At 53.3% G+C, this 21,115-nt stretch overlaps 1 protein-coding gene across 1 annotated transcript in view; it reads left to right on the top strand.

Annotated features, from left to right (window-relative positions):
* The first annotated feature begins 296 nt into the window (after window positions 1-296).
* The window catches only part of MYL10 (myosin light chain 10), a 32,240-nt gene continuing 11,421 nt past the window's right edge, over window positions 297-21,115 (top strand). Inside the window, exon 1 of the mRNA XM_032431182.1 lies at window positions 297-346. The gene's annotated coding sequence lies outside the window, so the exon portion shown is untranslated. The remainder of the gene's footprint in view (window positions 347-21,115) is intronic.

The raw sequence follows: 21,115 nt of genomic DNA, 5'->3' as shown, positions 1-21,115 counted from the left end.
CCAACCCTTGTGTAAGTGGCAGCTCAGAGCAGGAGCTTTGCAGCTTTGGACCAGAGTCAGCCCCTGCTGTGTGTGCTGGGGTGAGCTGTGCCCTCTCTGAGCCCCCAGGTGCGCTGAGAAGTAATGCAGGAGACGAGCCGGGAATCCCCATGGCCGAATTCTCTGTGAGGTCTGGAGCCGGACCCTGGCTGGACAGGGGTGGTGGTAGGACGCCCCCCCAGATTCCTGCTCTGAGGGAGGAGGCACCCCCACCATGCTCTGTCTTTTAATGTCCCAGAACACAAGGGTTTCGAGAACTGCAGGGAACGACAGCAAGTTACCAGCTAAAAGCCCTGGGTTGTTGGAGGTAAGTGGCGCATTCAGCTGTAACTGGTATCCATCCACAGCAATTTTGCCAGAGTCTTTTTTTAGATGATGTTTCCTTAACAACCTACAGAGAACTTCACTCTCCTCCCCTCCTAATCCCCTGCTTTGCACAAACATGAAATTAATCTTCTAAATACCCAAGCTGGTTCCAAAAAGAAGTGAGCAGGGAGAAGGGTGGGGGAGGGCTAGGGGGAACCCCACCTCCCATGCTCAGAGGCCCTCTCTTCTTATTGACTCATGGCCCCGGGAGGGGCAGGTAGCCGAACAGCCGCCCGATGCTCATGACATCCCCTGGACCAAACCCACCAAGCATCTGTCCAGCCCTGCTTGCACTTCTCCAGTGATCATGAGCTCCTCACCTCCAAAGGCAGCTTGTTCTCTCTGAAATAGCTCTGCCTACAGCCAAATTCTCCCTCTGAGTAGGCTGGCCTCTCTCCGCTCTAGCACCATTCCCTTGGGCCTAGCCCTGCCCTCCGGGGCCTAGGCCCTTTCTCCAGGTAGAAGCGGCTTCAGGCCAGGGTCAGGGCTGCGGCTCCCACCGATGCCTTCGCCAAGCGCACTTGAGCAGTGAACAACATACACAAACCGCCCCCCTGGCCTTGTACCTGCCCCCGCCGGGTGCCTGGTCTCAGCAAGTGGCTCTGTCTTCCCTCCACAAACCTCCCTGGTTTGTGCAGAGTCAAGTGGCCTGGCAGGAAACTTGCTTCCTAGAATCCCCTCCCCTCAATGGGTCCATGAGTTAGCATTAGCCCAAAGGTGAATCTGTGCTGGGGAGCGGGGGACCCCGTGGCTGGAGATGGGAGGGACAGATGCGCGGAGGTGTCAGCACGTGCCACTTTGTCCTCACTCCTTCTTCTGCGTGTCCTCTTTCTGATCCACGGCCGGCTCTTCCTCCAGACTGCCGGCCCCGCTGACCCACGGGGACCCGGGGACCCAGTACTTCCACCAGATGCCTGGCTGTGATCTCACAGCGGGGGAGGCGACAAAGACCAGGCAGCCTTCCCTAGACTTCCGTCAATGTCTGCATGGCCCCAGCCTCCCACTCCAGCAGCCCCACCTGCCTGACTTCTAGATTTCTCCACAAGCCCCACCTGTACTTCTGCCTCTGGAGGGCTGGGGACCTTCCCTCCGGTTTCCGTAAAACTGCTTTCTTCGGACCTTCACGTCCCAGCCCTTCCCCAGGGGAGTTTAGGCTAATGCCTGCGCTATAAAACTCACGGTGGTTCTGCTTCCCTGATTGAGCCCAAACCATAGGCACCCTGTTATCCACATCAGAGCAAGTGGGGGGCAGCCCGATGCCTGCCTCCCTCCCTCCTCTGCTCGCTCACAGGCCACATCCTGTTGGCTCTAGCCCATTACTGACCCTCAGTCAATGCCCTCCCAGCTAAGGCTCGCCCCATCCGGTCCTCTCTCACCTCTTATCTGCACAATTTATCCGAGACTCGGTGTTCTAGCTCTGGTCCAGCTCTGTGGCTGTGGCCCGTGTTGGCCTCACATTTCTGCCCCAGATCTCTCTGCGGCTCTCAGTCATGCACAAGGGACCAAGGCCGCTCTATGCGGTTCAGGGCCCCCTGCAGGGCCTGGCCTTCCCCACCTTCACAGATAAGTCCCTGCCATTTCCTTGTCCTGGGTCCTATGCCAACCACACTAGATCTCTCCCCACCACGCTCCCCCCACTCCCCACCAGTGATCTTTCTGGAAAAAAATGAGAGGCAAAAGCAGTGTCCTACAGAAAGGCCATCCGAATCCCCCTCACCACTCCACCCCGCAGCCTCCCATCTCTGTCTGGAAAACTTCAACTCATCCCTCAAAACCTCAGCTTCAGCATCCCCTCTGCTCACGTGTTCCTTTGGCAGCACCCCCCCTGGCAGGAGGGGCCAGCCTGGAGCTCCCCCAGTTTGTTCTCATCTTCTTCCCCACCGACAGCAGCCCCAAGACGCCCAGAGCACAGGGTTGGGCTGAGTGAGGGTGGTGACCAGGGTGCACTGGTGTGGGGAGCTGGGCTTTGGGCACCGGCAGCTAAGGCTCTTCTGAGTCTGAACTTAGCTCTCCATCCTTCCTCGAGGGGAGCCGGGCAAGTGCCTTTTCTTCTCCGGGCCTGTTACCTCATCCACAAAATGGGAATAACAAAACATAGCTGGGGGTGTGCCGAGTGACCCACGTGGGCAGTGCTGTGGAGTCGCTTTGAATCTGTATATCCATGTGCTTGGGAAAGTGCGGGTTTGGGCCACTGGTTGATGGATGCGAGTTCTCCGTGCCTCAGTTTCTCTGGCTGGAATGCCTGTGCCCTCTTTCTCCCAGGCAGCTGCAGGGAAGGGGATGTGTGAAGGGGACTCTCAAAGGGACCTGCCATGTTCACATGGACCCACGGGGCACACTTTGCCCAGAGCGGGGAGAGAGAGAGGCAGACTCTAGGACTCTAGCATGGGGGGGGGGGGGCTGTGTCCTGGACCCTAGAGGGTTTCTGTGTGTGGGTCTGGCCTGTGGTGACTGGTTCTGCCAAAGCTGTGCCTGGGATGGGAAGCCAGAGCTAGAAGAGGATCCTGTGTGCATAGTGGCGCCTATGTGAGCTGTTACTATTCCCACATGCACCGGCCCCTGGGGAGCAGAGGGATGCCCTTTGGGAGATGCTGAGGAAAGACTCTATATTCTGCAGTCCTGGCCCCCGTGCATCGTCTTCTCCTGTGACCTGGGGCCTGTCCCCTCCCTCTGTGCCTCGAGTTGCCATTTCGGGTAGCCATGAGGAGCCGAGGGGACCCTGGCCACTGAGGAGCCCCGCTCCGATGAAACCATGGCAGAAACAGATTCCGGCCTGTCTGACGTTTGACTCGGGCCGTCATGTGGGCTTTTATCAGAATAAACAGGTTTTGTTGTGCATTTCACAATCTCAGCATCCTTAATTTATCGCACAACAAATCAGAGAGGATTTAGCATGTATTTAATTAATTTGACGAAAAGTAGTTCAACAACTGTAAACAAGGCTGTGGAAACACGCTTGCCGCGAAGCAGGGCCTGACTCCTCCAGGGCTCAGAGCGGGCGCGGGCTTGCGGCTGCGCATTGGTCTCCACAGGGCAGGGACAGGTGGCGTAGGGGCGAGGCTGGGCCTGGAGCAGCAGGGTGGCGAGAGAGCTGGGTGGAGGCAGGAGGCCTGGGTTCCTCAGGCCCATGAAGGGATGGGAACCCCTGCCCTGTTTCCCACTCAGGGGACCTCATGAGGATGTCCAGGGACAACGGGCCAAAAGCTCTTTTGCGGCCGGAAAGGTGCTGGTGTTAGCTGGGCTCAGTCTGCCCCTGACCTGCTTCCTTTAACATGAAGCTCCGGCATTACCTTTTCCAAAAAGCATTTTGTACCAGTTAGGGACCATGTTTGCAGTAACAGAGTAACAGAGCCTGTCTTCCAAATGCAGCTTACACAAACTAGCGGTTTAGCATGTAACAAACAGGAGGTTCATGGCTAGTGCTGGAACTCCACGATGTTCTTAATGTACCTGGTTCCTTCTGTCCTCTTCACCATCCTTACCATGTGCCTTCCATCATCAGAGTCCCCTCCTGGCCTTGAGATAGCTGCTACTGCTCCAGCCATCACGTCTACATCCTCGGTGGCACAAAGAGGGAAGGGGGAAGTGCATCTGAGTCCGTGCCTCCCTCCAAAGGCACTTTCCTAGAAATAGCACTCAATGCCTTTCACCTGTCTTGGGCAAGAATTTTGTCACATGCTTATCTCTGTCTTCAAGAGAGACAGAGAAATGTGACATCTTGGCTAGGCACGGAGTCAGGGTTCTGTAGGAGGGAAGGAGAGCAGAATGGGCATTGGTGCAACCCTGGCCTGGCCTCTCTCGCAGCTGCTGGGAGGCACGGGATCTTGCCCATTAGAGTGGGGCTTCCTGAGGCAAGAGGGGTGTGGAATTCCTCCAGAGCCCCCCAGCTCAGAGGGCCAAAGCTGGTCCCCAGAGGAGTGGCAGGTGACTAAGCGGGTGGGTGACGAAGCTGCCTGTTGCCTGATTTCAGTCACAGTCAGATAGAGAGGCAGGGAGTGCAGGGCCTACCAGTGTGGCTGCTTGGGCTGGAATCCCAACCCCGCCATTTCCCAGCAGGGTGACTTCAGTGTTCCCGAGGCTTCGAGGCTTCGGTCCTGTCGGGGAGCAGGCGGAGGAAGAGGGCTCCAGCAAAGGGAGGGGAGAGAGCTTCTCCGAGGTGCTTAGGAGACTTCCCTGGGGAGGCCGCTTCCCGAAGCGTGCCCACCTCCAGCTGCAGCAGGGACTCCTATGGCCTCCCTGTGCCCACCCTGTGGGCCTTGGCCAGCAAGTCCTTAAGCCAGCCCACCCAGCCACAGTGGGCCACCAGCTCCTTAAGCCCATCCTGGGAAACCCCTTGGTCTGGGGGAGCTGGGATGGTTGGTCACCCTCCCTCACAGTTCTTTCTGCTGCCTTCCCTGCAGCCCTGGGAGGCCAAGGCAGTTTACCTAAAGCCGAAATGGAGCCAGAGAATGGAAGGGAGAAAGTCAACTACTGGAGAAACCTCCTAGGCCCAGGCTCTGGCTGGGGTGAGGGTGGGGGGACCCTGGCCCCAGGTGAGACCACCCTTCCCTCCCCCAGGATTTATTTTTTTTCAAACCAGCTTTATTGACATATAACTGGCCTATAATAAAGTGCCTCTGGTAACCACAAATCTGATCTTTTTCTTTCTTTCTTTTTCTTTTTTTTTCTGCTCTCTTTTTCTACGAGTTTGGTTTTTGGGGGTTTTGTTTTTATTTCAGATTCCGCATATAAGAGAGATCGTATGGTATTTGTCTTTCTCTGTCTGACTTACTTCACTTAGCACGATGCCCTCAAGGTCCATCCATGTGGTCACAAACATCAGGATTTCCTTTCCTTTTCTTTCTTTTTTTTTTTAAATTGCTGAATAATATTCCATTGCCTATGGATTTATATACACCACATTTTCTTAACTCATCTGTTGGTGGACACTCCGGTTGTTGCCGGCCTTGGCTATTGTAAATAATGCTGCTACGAACATATGGGTACAGATATTTCTCCGACATCGTGTTTTCATTGCCTTCGGATATATTCCCAGAAGTGGGATTGCTGGATCATATGGTATTTCTTTTTTTTTTTTTTTTAAAGATTTTATTTATTTATTTGAGACAGAGAGAATGAGAGACAGAGAGCATGAGAGGGAGGAGGGTCAGAGGGAGAAGCAGACGCCCTGCCGAGCAGGGAGCCCGATGCGGGACTCGATCCAGGGACTCCAGGATCATGACCTGAGCCGAAGGCAGTCGCTTAACCAACTGAGCCACCCAGGCGCCCCTGGATCATATGGTATTTCTATGTTTAATTTTCGGAGGAACTGCTCTCCTGTTTTCCACAGCAGCTGCACCCACTTACACTCCCACCAGCAGTGAGCAAGAGCCCCCTTTCCTCCACCTCCTGGCTGGTGCTTCTGATTCCTTGTCTTTTTGAGGCCGGGGTGAGGTGAGATCTCGTTGTGGTTTTGATTTGCATTTCCTGATGATCAGAGCTGCTGAGCACCTTCTCACCAACTTGTTGGCCTTTTACAGATCTTAGGAAAAATGTCTCTTTGGGTCCTTTGTGCATTTTTTAATTGGATCGTTTGTTGTCTTTTCGTTATTGAGTTGTAGGAGTTCTTTATATATTTTGGGTATTAACCCCTTATCAGACTTATGATTAGCAAATGTTTTTTTTTTTTTCCTATTCTGTAGGTTGTCTTTTTATGTTGTTGATTATTCGTTTTGGGGGGCTCGCAATTCTGTCCCATTGGTTTATGTGTCTGTTTTTATGCCGGTACCATCCTGTTTTGATTACTATAGCTTTGTAATATAGCTTGAGATCAGGACATGTGATGTGCTTTTCTTGGAAGAACACTTGGAAATGCCCATGTTCCCAGCCCCCACCCCAATGCACACACACCCCCGGTCACTTCCTGCCTGGGTGTACATCAAAGGCCTGATAACAAGCTCTTACTTTTTTGGATTCTCATCTGAGGAGCTTTCTCTGAGCCACAGGCCAAGCTTCAGGCTGGATTCTGCCACCACAAGTGAGAGCTCGAAGGGCCTCTGTGAACTTCTGGTCCCTTCCCCTGGTCCTGTGGCCGGGAAACTGAGACCTGAGGAAGAGAAAGAGAGGAGGGGTGCTTTCAGCCCTGTCACAACCAGGGGCGACCTGGCCTCAGACCCCCTCTCTTCTCCCCACTCCTTACTCCGCACCCGGGGCCTCTCAGGACCAGCCGTTCACCAGAGCTGTTGGTCACTTCCCATTCAGGCTCCCAGGGATGGGGCTGAGGGCCTGCTCCTCACCAGACATTTTGCCTCCCTTGGGTCCTGTGTTTGTCTGCTCGGGGCCGCCATAACAAAGACCCCCTGAGTGGGGGGCTTAGACAACAGGACATTATCGCTCACAGTTTTGGAGGCTGGAAGTCCAAGGCAAGGTGTGAGCAGGGTTGGCGTCTCCTGAGGCCTGCCCTTGGCTTGCAGATGGCTGCCTTCTCCCTGTGTCCTGACGTGGCCTTTCCTCTGTGGGTTCGCTTCGGGAGCCTGTTCCTCTCTTAAGGACACCAGTCCAACTGGATTGGGGCCCCACCCTTATGACCCCGTTTAACCTTCCTTGCGTCTTTAAAGTCTCCAGCTCTGAATGTAGTCTCACTTGGGGGAAGTTGCTGGGGGGAGGTGTGTGTATTGGGGTGGGGGCCGGGAAACTGGACATTACCTAGTGCTCTTCCAAGAAGAGCAGCATTTCTTAGAAACAGATGAGCTCCAAAAGCAAAAACAGCTCTGCCTTTAGTGGATAGAGAGTCTCTCTGGAAGGTTCCTGGGGCCCAGCTGGAGGGGCGCCTCCCAATCCTGCACGAGGGAGAATGTGCTGCCATCGGGGTCTGCCCTCCTAAGCTCACGGTCTCCTGGGACAATCCACATCTGGAGACCAAGCGAGGCAAGGGACTAAGGTCTGGCCACCTCGGCCCCACGTGGGAGACTTCAGTTGGCCCTCCTTTGCTGCAGCACGTCCTGTCGGAATGGCCGAGGATTTGTCAGACCTGCCCAATCCTGCTTTTTCCCCCTCCCTTCATAGACATGATCCTTAATAAGCCTCTTGCATCACAAACTTGGTCTCGGTGTCTGCTTCTGGAAGCCTGGCCTAGGACGACCCCACTGGGCTTGGGTGTGCCCTTCACCCCTCCTGGGGCATATCAGTCATAGACCCTAAGGTGACATCCAATGAGTTCTGCCTCCTGTTGTTTGTGCTTTTGTATAATCCTTACCCTTTGAGTGTGGGGGGACCTGTGACTTGCTTCTAACCAAGAAATATGGCCAAAAGGATGGAATGTCACTCCCATGATTGTTACGTTATGTAAGACCCCATCTTGGCAGGCTGGGGAGAGACTCTCATTGCTGGCCTGATGCAGTAAATGGCTGTGTTGGGGGAGGCCACAGGGCAAGGGACTGCAGGGGTCTCTAGGACCTGAGGCAACAGCCAGCGGTCAGCCACACAAAGCCCTCAGTCACACAGTCACAGAAATGGGATGAATTCTGCAGCCACCTGAATACACTTGGGAGCAGACTCTTCCCTGATCAAACCTTCAGATGAGAGCACAGCCCGGCTGATAGCTTGACTAGGAGATGCTGAGCAGGTAACTCAGCTGCCCAGACTTCTGTCCCATGGAAACATGTGTGTTGAGTCACTAAATCCATGGTTATGTTTTATGCAGCAATAGAAAGCTAATTCAGGAGGCATCGAAGAAAGAGCTGATCTCTGATGTAGCTGTCTCTCACCACTGCAGCACTCCTATTGCTGAAGGTCAAGTTCCTCACCTGTAAGGTGGGGGCAGTCATAGCTAAGAGCTGAGATCCACTCAGCATGGCAGCCTGCACATAATAGGTGCCAGACGCAGTAGGTCACTTCCTTTGTGAAATGTTGACTACAACCATCTCCACGTGCCATGTGACTTTGGGAAACTTTACTATGCCTATACATTTGACTCGAGTGTGTGGGTTTTTCTTTTTAAGATTTCATTTATTTATTTGAGAGAGAGAGAGAGAGAGCATGAGCAGGAGGGAGGGGCAGAAGGAGAGAGAGAAGCAGACTTCCGGCTGAGCAGGGAGCCCGATGCGGGGCTTGATCCAAGAACCCTGGGATCATGACCTGAGCCAAAGGCAGAGGCTTCACCGACTGAGCCACCCAGGTGCTCCTTGACTTGAATGTTTTAATACCCACGTCCATTGTTAGGGACTTTATAGTTTACAGAGAACTTTCCCACTGGGCAGGGAAGCAGGAATTAACCAGCAGCTAGTGGTAACCAGGTCACCAGGTCACCATGGCAGGTGGTAAATAGAGCCGAGTCTCTTCTTGGTTCTGCTCTGGGTTGCAGGTCCTGGCTCTAGGTTCCAACTGGCTCTTCCAAGATGTGAAGCCTCTAAAGAGGTGGTGTGTGTGTGTATATATATATATATATATATATATATATATATATATAATGGAATATTACTCAGCCATCAAAAAGAATAAAATCTTGCTATTTGCAACATGGATGGAGCTAGAGAGTATTATGCTAAGCAAAATAAGTCAGTCAGAGAAAGACAAATACCATATGATTACACTCATGTGAAATTTAAGAAACAAAACAGATGAACATATGGGAAGGGGGAAAAAAAGAGAGGGGGAAACCATAAGAGACTCTTTTTTTTTTTTTAAGATTTTATTTATTTATTTGACAGAGAGAGACACAGCGAGAGGGAACACAAGCAGGGGGAGTGGGAGAGGGAGAAGCAGGCTTCCTGCGGAGCAGGGAGCCTGATGCGGGGCTCGATCCCAGGACCCTGGGATCACACCCAATGACTGAGCCACCCAAGCACCCCAAGAGACTCTTAATGATAGAGAATAAACTGAGGGTTGATGGAGGGAGGTGGGGGGGGGGGGGGCTGGATGGGGAATGGGGATCAAGGAGGGCACTTGTTGTGAGGAGCACTGGGTGTTTTATGTAAGTGATGAATCACCGAATTCCACTCCTGAAACTAATATTGCACTGTATGCTAACTAACTAGAATTGAAATAAGAATTTGAAGAAAAAAAAAGAGAGACACGTAGCCCATACCGTCTGTGTGTGAACGGAAGGCAGAGAGCAGGGGGTACGAGGGGCCGGAGCTGGTCCCAGCTCGCTGGGTTGGAAGGTTGAAAGGATGGTTCTCAGTGATGGGGATATGGCCAGCCTGGGCTTGCGGAGGAAGAGCCTGACTTCTCATTCTGGCTTTGAGGGGTTTCCGGGAGAGAAGTGTGGGCTGGGGAGTGGTCCGGGTCCACCTGGAGGCTGGGAGTCTGCAGGACGCGGGCCCCTTGAGGGCTGGAGAGCCTCCAGCTGCAGGCAGGGCAGGGACTCCGGGCAGGCACTGCCCTGCAGTGGTTATGAGCTCCCAGCCTGGGGCATCTGGTTTACTAGCTGGGTGATCTGGGGAAGTCACTTAGCCTCCTTTGTAAATGGGGCCGTAACTTTCTAGGGTTGAGGTGAAGGTTAGTTGGGCCAGCCCAGCTAAAGCCCTGGACATAGTACCTGGTCCATCGTATGCACCAGTGAGGCTTGGCTGCTGGACCGTTAGCCCTGGGATGGCAGGCACGCGTGTCTCTTGTCTACTGCTATAACCCGAGCACCCAGCATCACACAGGATGGGCTCAATAGATATTTGTGACATGAAGAAACAGGAGGCACAGGGCCAGCTTCCCCCTGTCTGTCACATCCTGCAGAGGATGTCGGGGTGCCCCTGAATGAGAGGGAGCAGCCCCACCATTTGGGCTTGGTGCAGTCCTTCTTTCACTCTTGCTGGGCAGGGTGGAGGGCAGCAGGGTGGAGGTCCTGGGGGGCCCTGCTGCTGCATCTCTGCTGACTTCTTACCTGCAGGGTTCAGGGGGAAGGAGCTCTGGCCCCACTTGACCCCGTGCTCTGACTCACACTGGCTTCTGAGCCCACCCAGAATGACTCTCCCAGCCGTCGAGTCCTCCGCCCGGGCAGGGCCTGCCCCCACTGTTCACTCTTGGCAAATGGGACCTTCCTGTTTCTAAGAAAATGGCTTTAATTGGTAATTATCTCCTGTTTTTATATAACGTCTTTCATCCAGGTGCCCGTAGCACCCAGCTTGTTAAACTCAATCCTTAGAAGGTGCCGGGACTTCAAACAGTGTCCCTGGTACTTCGGGGCGCCTTGCAGGCTCCCCACAGTGTGAGTACCCTGAGGTCAATGTAATGCGTCGGTTGCATCTCTGTGCCCCAGGGTCGGGTAGGAGCAGGATCATGACCTTGGGAGGCTTCCCTACAAACCCCAATGTGCCTGGGGTCTGAGGTGGGGCAGGGAGAGAGGGAAAGCCCTTGTCTGTCTTTGTCTTTGAGAGTTCAGTCTTGTACGCACACGACCCCCACCCCCTGCTCTGATCCCACAGGGCTGGAGACCCCTCCACAACCTTTATTCACTCACCATTCATCTGACGATATTAATTAAGCACTTATTATATGCCAGGTTTTAACATTTCCTCCCCTGGTTGCTTCTGGGAGCAATGGGGGAGCTCACTACCTTGTATCCCTCTCTAGGTGGAGTAAAACCTAACTTCTCCCTCTGCCCCAAGCCAGCCCAGGCTCACCTGATTCCTGCAGCTTTTCCTCCTACAGAGAGAGAGACAGAGACAGAGAGACAGATTTATTTTAAGGAATGGGCCCATGTAATTGTGGATGCTATTAAGTCCCAAAATCTGCAGGGTAGGCCGGCAGCTAGAGACCCAGGGGAAAGTTACAGTCTGATTCCAAGGGCAATCTGATGGCAGAATTCTTTCTTGCTGAGGGGAGGTAAGTTTTTGTTCTATTAAGGCCTTCAACTGATTGGATGAGGCCCACCCACATTATGGAGGGCATCTGCTTTACCCAAAGTCCACGGATCTGATCCCATCTAAAATACGCATTCACAGAAACATCCAGAATAATATTTCACCAAGTATCTGGGCACCATGGCCTAGTCCAGATGACACACAAAATTAACTATCACGGTCCCCCAGGCAGGTAGATGGGGAGGTAGGACGTCCAGGCCAGAGGGCCCTCCCCGCTTTCCCCCGAGGTTGGGATTTTGGATGGCAGGACAGTGTGGAGGAAGAAAACTTGGAACACATGAAACTCTGCAGTTCATCATCTGTAGGGAGGCATCCTCCTTAGGGGAAGGGCCCTCCCCCCACCCTCTCCCTGTTCCCCACTCCCCATGCGATCCCTCTGTCTGATGCATCCCGGGCCTTGCCTTCCTGTCCTGGATACTCCTCCCCTCCCCTCCGGCGAAAGAAATTCTCACCCTCTGGCTCTAGACCAGACAAGGCACAAGTGGTGGCTTTAGGGGATTTTAGGTCTCCCACCAGTCTCCACAAGAGCCCCCCGCCCCGCCCCTTGCCCTGCCCTCCGCTCCGCCCCCGCCCGCTGAAACAGACAGTGTAGGTAATCAGGGCATTTGTTAATGAATTTAACTTTTTTTTTTTAAGTAGTCTCCAAGTTCAATGTGGGGCTTGAACTCAGGACCCTGAGGTCAAGAGTCCCATGCTCTACCGACCGAGCCAGCCAGGCGCCCCTCTATGAATTTTAACTTTAATTCAAGTCCTTCCTTCCAACAGAATGTTGCTCCTAAACTTCCCTGATAGAGCACTTCTGACCCTCCCTATCTGCACCCCACCCCCCCCCCCCCCCATTCTGGTGCCTTGTTTGGGATGAACGTGGGCGCCTGGGCCCGGCTGGAGGGAGCTACACGATCGTCCTCAGAAGGACAAGAGCGACGCACATCTTGCCAAAGCAGGCATTGTTTTCATGATTTCTTTCTCAGAAGAACACAGGCCAATTTCAAATCAAGGTGAATATACTACCCTTGGCAGTGTGGCTTTGGCTTTGCTCCCTTCGGAGGGGTGGATTGGCCGGCGGGAGCCCGGCTTGATCACAATAAACCTGCCCCAGCAGTAAAGGGCTCTCTTCTCTTCCCTGCAGGGATGGACCCAACTCGAATCATTTGCTTTTTATTCTGAGTCTGGGCCTATTGAAAGGTGGGCAGGTTTCAGTGCCTCCAGCCACACACCGAAATAGAATTCCTGTGTGATATTTTGTCACTTGCTATTTTTACTTATTATAATGTGATTGTCTTTTGATATCATAATATGCACCTGAAATATGATTATAACTGCAATGCAGTATGTTAGCGTGTGAATTTGACATAATGTAACTTATCCCCATTAGAGAAAATGTAGTGCCAACTGTTGTTGGTGTTAGTTGCTGTTGATAAAGAAGGCACATCAGTCCTCAGAGAAAGGATGGAGAAATTTAGTTACATTAAAATGGAGAACTTTTATTCATAAGAAGATATTCTATTTTTTTATTTAGATTTTATTTTATTTATTTATTTGAGAGAGGGGGTGGGGGGAGGAGCAGAGAGAGAGGGACAAGCAGACTCCGCACAGTGCAGAGCCTGACGCGGGGCTCCATCCCATGACCTTGAGATCATGACCTGAGCCAAAATCAAAAGCCAGATTCTCAACCGACTGAGCCACCTGGGCACCCCCATAAACAAGACATTCTAAAGAAAATAAAAACACAAGCTGTAAATGGAGAAAATGCCAACAAAGGCTGATATTGAGAATAAATAAGGAATTCCTGTAAGTCAATATGAAGCAAACCCAATAGAAAAATAGCCAACAGACCAGAATAGGCATTTTATATAAGGATTTAAAAAAACGACCAACAAACACAAGAGGACAGGTCCAACCCCATGAAGTAATCAGATAGTTGCGAATTAAGATCGCTGCGTGTATTAGCTTCCAGGAGCAACTGTAACAAAGTGCAATAAACTGCAGGACTTCAACAATGCTACGTCATTGTCTCTCAGCTCCCGGAGGCCAGAAGTCCAAGGTCACGGTGTGGGCTCATAAGACCACAATCTGAGGTCGGGGAGGGGGGCTCGGTGGAGGATCCCAACATATCTATTCAGGGAAACACAATTCCACCCATATGCCATTAGATACCAAGTAGACCCCTTGAATGGGCAAGAATGAATGAGTCTGGCATTAGGCGTTGGAGAGGATGGGGCTCATACGCCAGAGTCTCATACCCAGCTAGTGAGACTGAAAAGCAATACAGCCATTTTGAAAAACCATTTGACATTACCCTGTGCATTTCTACTTCTCACTATATTCCCAAGAGAAACTCTTGCTCACGTGCACCAAGAGACCTTTGTAAGAATGTCCAAGGCAGCATTGTTCATGACAGCAAAGGGGTGACCATGGTGCTATGGTCATGACCATGGTTTATGAGAATAAGCCACATACAGCTTCATATGACAACACAGATGAATTGCGGTGTAATGGTTAGCTATGGACACGATAATGCTGCATAACAAATCACCCCAAGTCTCCAATGGTGAAAGTGACAGTCCTTCATTCTCATGTATCTACAGCTTGGCTGGGGTTCGGTTGATCTCGGCTGATCTAGACCGAGCTTGGCTGGCAGCCCTGCCTCAGCCAAAAGTCTGTGGATTGATGAGCACCACTCTGCTCAAAGATGAAAAGGCAGGACTTGAATTTTTAAACCTTACAGCATGACGTGGCCAAGCCCGAAGTCTCGGGGCAGGGAAATAGTCTACCCACGGTGCTGACCTGTGAGGTGAGAAAGATTGGAGCCAGTCATTCAATTTCCCATACTTAGTAATATAATGTTGAGTGAAAAAGCAAGTCCCGGAAGACTTTTGCTGTACTTGTATATTAAAGTTTAAAAATAAGCAAAGCAAGGGGCGCCTGGCTGGCTCAGTCAGTAGAGCATGTGACTCTTGATCCCAGGGTTGTGAGTTCGAGCCCCATATTGGGTGTGGAGCTTACTTAAAAAAATAAAGAAAGAAAAAAGAAAAATAAACAAAGCTAAACAATATATTATGTAGGCATACATGAATATGTAATAAAATAAAAATAAGCAAGAGAGTGATAAACACAAAATTCAGGATGTTTTCTGACAGATGAATAGGATAGACGTTTTTGGTGATGTTCTAGTTACTGGGTCAGATGGTGGGTTCATGGGTGTTCATTATATCAATCAATCAATCAATCATTCATTTAAATGAAGAAAAAGAAAATGCCAAGCATGAGCCAATGATGAGGGTGTCCCATGAGCAATAATCATGATGAATCCAGTTCTGTAAACCTGAGGTCTGAGAAATTCTGCTGGGCCATCTGCTGACTCACAGCCCCAGCCAGACCCAGACAATGTCTCCCGAGTTCCAGCAAACTCTCCTTCAGTGTATCTGTTTCTCCCACAAAGTCGGCCAGAACTGTATTCAGAACTCTAGGATAGCACCAACCCAGAAGAAAGTGGAGAGGGAGTCTTTCCTCTACTTCACAGAGAGCGTCATCCTGCTGGGATAGCAGTCCCACAGGAGAGGTCAGTTGGGTGGCTGGACCAGCACCCTCAGGACATGTATCATATTTGGTTGAGAGAAGGAGATGAGAATATGCACCCTGGAGAAGGCTTGCCATGTACAGCCATCTGGGTTGTGCACTGCTCAGCTGCAGAGGTCACCATTTCTATTGTAGTCTAGGTTCTAGGTGGATGCAGTACATGTAAGTATCCCCCTGGAGCAGTGCATGGTGTCCCTGCCTCAGTGACTGGCTCTGGAGGTGTGGGAATGAAGGTTGAAACATGGGGGTCACTGTGGGCCATGTCCAAGGAGCCTTGGTCTCCTGCAGCAGAGGCAACATTCAGAATCACTGGACACCTGGGATTCTAGGTCAAAAGGACTGGTCAGATTGAGGCATGGAATCAGACAGAGGCCAAGAGGGGAACCCAGGGCCCGGGCAAAGACAGGAGAGAGACGAAGGGCCGAAACCTGGCTGAAACAAGGTTCTGATGAGACCCTCGGCCTCCCCTCCTGCCATTCCTTCCAGAAGCCAAAGTTCTGCACAAGCGGGACACCCCACATCCCTTGAAAGTGGCAGGGAGAGAGGCCAAGAATAAGGCATAAAGAACCTGGCTCCTTGTGGAACTGGGGGACCCACTGAGGGGAGCCAGGCAGCCTCACTTCGGGGTGAGGCAGACCCAGCATTCCTCGGGAATTCACCTTCTGGAGGCTCAGTGACATAATGTTCCGCATATACATTAGGGCCGAGGAGAGTTGGGCCGCGCAGTTGAAATTGGGGGGAGTTAGGGACCTTGTCACTGACAGCCACGTCCTCTGCCAATGACCAGACAGGGTTCGTAGCCACGGAGGATAAGCACCAGTCACGTTCCAGACACAATGCTCTTAAGCCTCGTGACAAAACTTGCAAAGGGAACGCCACTCGTTCTGTGTTCCGGGTGAAGACACGGTGACCTTGGGGAATTTGAGTGATGTGTGAGGTCACAGAGCAGGTGCAGCTGGCAGGACTTGCCCCCAGGTCTATCTGATTTCAAAGTCATGCTCAGACAGTGGCTGTCCTGCCAGGCTCCCTACAGATCAGCCCATGAGCCTGGGCAGCACGGAGGGATGTCTTCCAGGGAGGCTCTGCTCTCCACTGTCCCCTCCACCGTGGGGGGTCCAGCTTGTGTGTGTGTGTGTGTGTGTGTGTGTGTGTGTGTGTATGGAAGGGGGTGGTTCCTGGCTTGGTGAGCTCCCTCACAGGGTGACTGAGGTCTGGCTGGAGTCATAGGTGGCTGCCTGGGGAAGGAAGCCCCATTTGCAGTTTCATTTCTGGGGGAGGGTATGTGGGGGGCTTTAAAAAGCAGCCCACCCACCGCCCAGCTTCTGATTGACCCCACCCCAAGCCAGGCTGGGGTGGAAGCTTCTGGATGCTGGGCGACCTGGCTAATTGCTAAGCAAGGGCAGCAGGGTGTGGCTTGACATAATTATAGTTTGTTCTGTTGCCTCTGGCTTGGCTCACAGGAGAGGGTGTGAGGAAGCTCCAAGCAGCAGAAAGCACATATTAGTACAGCAAATTGGGCCTGTTTGGCAGCCTCCGGGGCCCTGGGAGGGCCCCAAGCCCCGGCACTGCCTGAGCCACCATGTGGTGCCGGGATGCCCCACGTCTTGGGGAGGGCCCATTCACCTCCCCTTGCTCTGCTCCTAGGAAGCCCCTGGGGGTTGGGGTGTAAGCCTCCCAGTGGCACCCTGACCCGCCCTTCCCTACTGCAGGCCTCAGTTTCCCAATCTGTCCAATGGGATAAGGGCTGCCCGCCTCTTTGTGAACCAGGGGGCCTGGCTTCTCATCTCTGCTCTGGCCCCTTTCTACACTCAGGCCTTCCGGCTGTGGAGAGAGAGTAACCACCTGCCACACTGTCTGGCCCCAGGTGAACTTTCTGGAAAGCCTTCCTGGGCTCACATACTTTCTGAGGGACAGAGTCCCTCCAGACTGGCTCTGAATACCGGCTCCTCTCCCTACCGGGTCGGTGACCTTAGGCCACATTCTGAGCTCCCGGAAGCCCAGGCCGGCTGGGAGGGGCAGTTGTAGATGTGCCTGCCAATTCTTCAGCGCATTCCATCGAGAGGTAAGGTCTATGAGGTCTCTCCTTGCCACTGGGTAGGCTTTGGTGACTGCTTTGACCAAGAGAGTGGCATAGAAGTGTCACTCTGTGACTTCTGAGCTTAGCTTGCAGGAAGCCCCGGGCTTCCACCTTATTTGCCAAACATGGGAGCCGTCAAGCCTTGGATGGTTCCGGCACCAGCCGCCAGCCATCCCCAGCTTGACGTCTTCCCAGCTGTGGCCTCAGATGTTATGAAGCCGACATAAGCGATCCTCGCTATGCCTTTCTTGAATTTCTGACCCACAGAACCTGTGAGCGCACCACTGTAATTCGGGATGATTCTTTACATAGCAATAGCTAATAGCCCAAACGATGGGGTTTAAGTGCGGTCATAGAGGGAAAGTTCTTCCCGGTGGGCCAAGGTTGGAAAGGAGTGGTGAGCCTGGCTACAGACACCAGGAGGAGGGAAGATGGAAGCTGTAGAGCTGAGTGCTGGTCCTGGCTGGTAAACTGACAAAGCTGTCCCAGTGAGGCTCCCCACTAAAGCTGCTTCTCTCCAGCTGAGAGCCCCTAGCCCCTCAGCCGCGATTCATGTGACTACATGCTGCTATCCTCCAAAAAGCACCCTCCCTAAAGCACAGTACTAGGAACAAGCTCAGGTCTTCTATTGTTTGTGTAGGTCAGGGGAAGGTGGCATGGTCACCTCCCTGGATTGAGGACTTAGACCTCTATTAATGCAGCCCAAGGATAGGTTCACTTTTATAACCACATGTCTCAGTTGAGCTGACTATGAACTACAGTCCCTAGGATGCTCCTGTGCTGTTGAGTCCCTGCAATAACTCAGCCCAAGCTGGTGCTCAGTCCAACCAGCCTTGTGGCTACCTTGGCTGGGAAGACATGTCACCGTCATTCTCTGGGTGTGTAATGCTGCACTGAGAGGCCCATGCTTCCATGGCTGGACCCCTGAACTCTCTCGGTTGTAACTGGTCACCAGGCCAACCCTGTCCACCTCTGCAGCCACTTGGGTCTGAGAAAGGAGATGTGGGTGCATGGGAAGGATCTCCTGCAAGCTGGGGGTCAGGAGGTCTGGGTTCTGATACTAGCTTCTCCCCATCCCCACCCCCCATCACATCCTCAGTAATGAAATCAGAGAGTGAGCAGAGGGGCAGTTCCTACCCCCCACCCCACCCCAGAGACTCTCCAAATAAGCTCTAGGAGGCAGGGCCCCAGTACCAGGGAAGTGCATGTTCCTGGAGGATGATTCTCCCCACTCAGAATCCAGAAGGGGCCACTGCATGCCCTTTCTGGCCTGCCCAAGGCAGCATGGTTCCATGGGTTTCCCCGTCCCTACTCCCGAGTGATCAGGGCCAGAGTCTGGGTCAGGCCAGAGCAGCCTGTAGTTAATATTGCAGGCAGACACCAGACTTAGAGCCAATTAGCTGTTTTCTCCCTCTTACCCCAAAGGAAATTGCCTTTTGCACTCTCAACTCCCTAATTACCAGATGGGACGACCGAGATCTTGAAGACAATTAGGGGGAGGTCTGTCTTTTCCCAAACTCCCTGGTGTCCCCTCCTCCCCAGGCCCGCCCCTGTCTGGAGCCTTCCTCTAATTTGGAGCCACTTAGAAAAGACAGGGAAACCTTTAAAGCAAAGAAGAATGTCTCCCGGAATGCCTCCTGCCAGTTTTATAGCTGTAGCCGGGCGGGCGGGCTGGCAAACACGCTCGCTCTGCGGAAGCACGAATGATGCATCCGGTTCAAGGGGCCTGTGGCTACAGCATCCTGCTGTAAAAAGAGCTGCGGGTTTGATGGTTGAAGGGGGACAAAGGGGCAGGATTCCTCTGTCCAGTGGGCCAGGAGTCACCCTAAACCAGAAGAGGGAGCCTCCAAGCCAGGTCTGGGACCTCTTTACCTGGTCCTGCTTGGGTCACCTCTGGATGGTTCGGCCACCACCTCTGAGCCGACCTGGCCCCTCTGCTCCCCTCTCCTGCCTGGCCCCTCACATTATACGCCGTCATATCTGGGCAGCTCTGTGGGCGCTCTGGGATGTTCCATACATCCGCCTGCTCTTCTTGCAGAGCGATGACAACTCCCATTTTGTCCTCATCCTCAAGTCCTAGTTTGATGGACCCAAGCCCCTAGTGCTTCCTCTGAATGAGTGATGGGGCTCTGTCCCCTCACTCTTGAAACCATACCTGTTTTTTTCCCTCTGTGTCTGCAGTGCTCAGCACTCATAAGTACTCCATAAATATTTGATGAATGAATGGATAAACTCAGCATTGTCTGACTGTGTTACTAAAATGATTCAAACCCAGGGATTTGTCAAGGGTGAGTTTTTAGTCTCCCAGAACACCAGGGTGGGGCCACGGTAGATAATCAACGAGCATTTGCCAATTTTGAGTTGCCTTTGCTTGGGGAAGTGGTAAGCTCCCCATCACAGCCGGTGTGCAAGCAAGAGCCACTTGAGAGAGTCTGCAAAGGACACTCAGGGTCTAGCAGGGCTAGGTGGGCTGGATTTAGGGGGCCAATGGATTCCACTGGGTCTCTGAGATCCCTCTAGCCAGAAAGTCTATGACAATGATTCCCCACATGGAAGGTTATGTATGAACAACCCCTGGGAGCCTGATTTACTGAGGCCCCTCTGTGCTCCTAGTGGCCAGGTGGCTGGAGGCCAAGGAGCAATGATGATAAGGCCCCAAGCCCAAGGGAAAGGTAGGTAGTCGCTGATCTACAGAGTGGAGGTCAGAGAGAAGCAGTGATTCCAGTGGGAGAAGGGAGGGGAGGGAAAGCAAGGAAGGCTTCTGGGAGGAGGTGAGAGGTGATAGAAAGTGGGAGGATGGAGGCATGGTTGGGGTGGGGGAATATGCTCCAGGGTCAAAGGTTTGGAGAAGGAGATTTTGCAAATCATTGGGAAAGTGGTGAAGGTCAAAGTGGTGGCCGGCTGACCGTGAAGAGTTAGAAGGGGGAGTTAGGGGTGAGGAGTAGCAGGCGGGGTCACCTGGCCCACCTTGCCCTCTTGTGGTGGGGGTGACACCTGTCACCCTGCAGGGGGAGGGCCAAGGCCAAAGGCAGTTGATGTCTTTCAAGCTCCGTTCTAGGTTTGGTGACCCCTGGGAGCTCACGTTGCCCTCTAGAAAGTGGGGTGCTCTTCACAAGGGGCTTAGTACTCCTCTGAGTTCCCTGGACTGGCCTGGAATTCCAGTTTGGAAGCTACGTACTCCCGGGAGGCCCCCGGCTGAAAGCACAGACCCCTCTGGGGTCTCTCTGACCCCCGGAACCGGCCACCACCCTGTGGTCCATGGGGCCAAACAACAGACTCGCCCAGCCGCACCTGGCTGATGGCCCGTGAGTTTTATCAGCATGGGGGGACCTGCTTTCCAAACCCGGGCCCTCGACTCCAGAGACCAGCTCGTTTTCATGGCGCTTCCCCTGCTTGGGGCCGCTGCAGGCCCACCCCCCGCCACACCCCTGCTCGCCCCAGGGACAGCTATTCTCCAACCATCTCTCCCGTGACTTTTCACAGCCTCTACCGGCTTTCTGAGCAGCTCTGCCTGCTTTTGTAGCATGGAGGAGGGAGGCCAGGGAAGGAAAGCAGCGGGACAAGTTGGCTAAGCCCCTGGAAGCCCTGTTGTGACTTACCCGCCTCTCACTGGCATTCCCTCTTGCATTTCCCTCCTCCCGGCAGGCTGGGGGACTCTCCGCTCACCCGGGACTGTCCTGAGCCCCCTGGAGCCCCTCCAAGGGTGAGAGGCCTGGGTGGTGATCCCCAGAGGCAGGAGTTCAGCAGCATCGAGCCCTTGTGCAAGGAGGCCTCCGGCCAGCAAGAAGCAGGTGTTAAATCCCCAGATGGCCAATCTCTTCCCATTCAGCAAGCCCAGAGCCAGGGGGCCCCAGGCCCAGGCTCGTGGACCGGGCAAGGAGAGGCGGCTCCCCGTAGCCGGTGTTCACAGTGGCCACCTGCCCCGCCACGTGGACCCAGAGAGGGGCAGGCACCTGCCACACTCACACGGCCCATCTCCCACTGCAGTCAAGCAGGACTGAGACCTGCAGCCCTCCTCATGTGGTTGGGGTGGGGGAACATGGAGCATGTGGTTGGTCCCTGCCAGGGGACGGCACGGCAGTCCTGACGCCAGCTCAGGGTGGAAGATTCCATCATAGGTCCCAGAGAGGTCAGGAAGGTGAGCATTGGGTTGGGCAGAATCTTCCAGAAGCTCCCTTCTGGAACCACTAGAAAGAGAGACTCATCCTGGCACCCCGGC

The sequence above is a fragment of the Phoca vitulina genome, unplaced genomic scaffold (assembly GCF_004348235.1).
Source record: "Phoca vitulina isolate PV1807 unplaced genomic scaffold, GSC_HSeal_1.0 scaffold45, whole genome shotgun sequence".
NCBI lineage: Eukaryota > Metazoa > Chordata > Mammalia > Carnivora > Phocidae > Phoca > Phoca vitulina.
The sequence above is the reverse complement of the archived record's forward strand: the minus strand, read 5'-3'. Positions and strand labels throughout refer to the sequence as shown.